This window comes from Galeopterus variegatus, unplaced genomic scaffold (assembly GCF_000696425.1).
Source record: "Galeopterus variegatus unplaced genomic scaffold, G_variegatus-3.0.2 Scaffold800, whole genome shotgun sequence".
Taxonomy (NCBI): domain Eukaryota; kingdom Metazoa; phylum Chordata; class Mammalia; order Dermoptera; family Cynocephalidae; genus Galeopterus; species Galeopterus variegatus.
The window spans coordinates 293159-295815 of record NW_007726911.1 but is presented as its reverse complement, the minus strand read 5'-3'; positions in this window follow the sequence as shown (position 1 = coordinate 295815).

Here is a 2657-nt window from a genome sequence, read left to right as displayed (position 1 = left end):
AGGGTTCGGATCCCGCATGCAGACCGGTTCCCGCTCACTGGCTGAGCGAGGCGCGGGAGCAACACCGAGGGTTGCGATCCCGTTGCCGGTCCCCAGTCCGGTACGGGGGCAACACTGAGGGTTGCGATCCGTTGCTGGACACGGAAAAAGACAAAAGACAAAAAAAAAAAAAGAAGTTGATATACTTATAACATGCCATGTTCATGGGCTCTAATACTTTATCCCAATCAAATCTCACTTACTGAGTTGTCTATAAACAATGTTAATCATGTTCCTTATATTAGTCATCAAATATGTACGGGGTGCTTAATATGTACAAGGGACTGAGAGTACAGAGGAACCTAAATATATGTAGCATCTTGAAGAAGTATGTAGTTTAGTTGATAAGTTAAGTCCAGCACCGATACAGTGATTTTGAAAGAGGCACTTGAATGCCTGATATCAACTAAGTGCGTTGGGATTTCAGAGACAGGGTCGTGAAATAGGCTGAAGTGTTTGAAAAGGCTTCGTGGAGAAGATGGGGCCTAGAAGAATGAAGTGATTTGGATAAGTAGGGAAGGTAGTGGGGGACAGGGAGAGGAATAATGAAGGCACAGAAACAATACCAGTGAGAATATGCTGTGTGGTTAGGACTTGGGGCAAGGAAGGACTGGTAGAAGTGATTACAAAAGTAAAGAGTGCTTGTCAGGGGGTCAGGAGACCTACATTACAGGCTTAGCCATTCTAACAAGTTGTGTGACCTTGGGAAGTTACTCTCTAAAAGCATCGTTTTCTTCATCCATACCAGAAGTTTAGACTAGTTTACAGCAAAGGTTCTCAAGCTGGAAGGGAACATAGCTTTGCAGGATGTTCATACATTGTGTTCCAGACCAAAACAGAGTGATCCACCCTCAGATAGTTTTTGCAACTTGATGGGCTAGACAAAATTAAATGGATGACTTGTTCTGCCAGAATGAAAAAACTTCATTATGTGGTTATGAATTTTGAATATCAGAGAAGGCAACATGATGTGCCTTATTTCCTAAACTTATTTGACCACGGGTCACTTTTATTCTCAGCATTGTAATCTCTAATCCTGTTTGGGAAATGCTGGAAAAGATCTCAAAAAAATCCTTCCATGTCTTGGAAATGGTGATCTCTGAGTTTAGGGTGAGTGGGCTGATGGTAGACACTTGGAAGCAGGCACAGAAGCTTGCGTGGGAGGCTGCTGCTTAAGCAGGAGTGGTAAGGGGAGTGCAAGAGGTAAACAGTGAGGGAGATTAGTCCACTTTTCCTGCTCCCCTTTCCTGCCTGGTGTCAGCCTTTTCAGTAACCCCACCATGAGGTGAGTATTGGTGAGTGATTCTCATTAATAGTTCTTTCAGTGTGATAGCAGTCTGATTCTGATGCCACCACGCTGTCCTCCAGCCAGTATGTTTTACTCTTTCCTGGTCCCTTCTAGTTTAATATATTGCTATTTTTTAGCAGTCTGAAAAGATGATTGGGTGAGAAAGGAGGTTGACAATGATATTAAAACAAAAGTTTCAAATTACCTGCCTTTTGCTTGCTGTGCATGAATGGTAATTCAAAAAGGGTCAGAACCTCTTTTTTGCTGTTACACATCCAGGGAAGGCTATGTAGCTGTGTTTTTGCTCTATTTTTCACTTTCTGTCTTGGAAAGTTTGGCTATGGGACTGCAGAGTAAATGGGTCAATTCTAGCATCTCACTTCTGAAAGCGTGCATAGCTTTAAGATCTGAGGAGTTCCTAAGTGATGAGAAAATTTTGGGAAAAGGAAGGATGTGAACCGTGTGTGTGGTTATGAATTCAAGTATTTTACTGTGCTCACTGGATTTTGGTGTCTAACTGTTCAGGGCACAATATCACTTGAGGAGAATTTATGTGAGATGAGGTCGAAGGTTGTGATATGATAATTCCATGAGGCTGGTGTTGGCTGTGGAGATGAACTACTTCAGCTTTATTTGGGAAGTAGACAGGAAGTACATGAGTAAGTAAATTAAAAAGAAAAAGAAATTGTGAAGTTAGTGATTGAGCCTTTGATCCTCTGAGAATGGTGTTCTCCCCATCTCATTGTTGAAAAAAGGTTAAAAAACTAGTGTAGCAAACATGATTCGAGGAGTGTTGAGGGTGCTGAAGAGATCCTGAGACTCTTCTGTACCACAGTTCTATGTATTGTAAGAGATAAATGATTATTTAGTTTGAGAGAATGTTAGGATTAGAAATAAGTTCCCAAGTGGAGTAAATAATAGTTGAGGCTAACTCTTAAGGAATAATTTAGATCCCATGGGCTATAAGATTTAGAAGTCTTTGCACAAGAAGGTCTGTAGCACTTCTTGATGGAGGGTGTGTATGTTTATGTGCACGTATGTGCATGCAGAGGGTGGAGAATTGTGGGTTAGAGGCTTTATGTTTTATTTTGTTTTACCGCTGTCCTGTATAGGAGTCATAATGTACTAAATGTAGCCTAACTTTGGAAAAGTGCCTCATAACTCATGTTATTTCTTCTCCTCAAGAAGCAACATTTTTTTCATGGTTAGGATTAAACCCAATATTCTATAGATTTAGGGAAAAGTACCTGGTAATGGGATAGCAACTATTTGAGAAAGTTCTGAAAAAATTCAGGTAGATGTGAAAATTCAGATCATTGGAGTTAGGAGG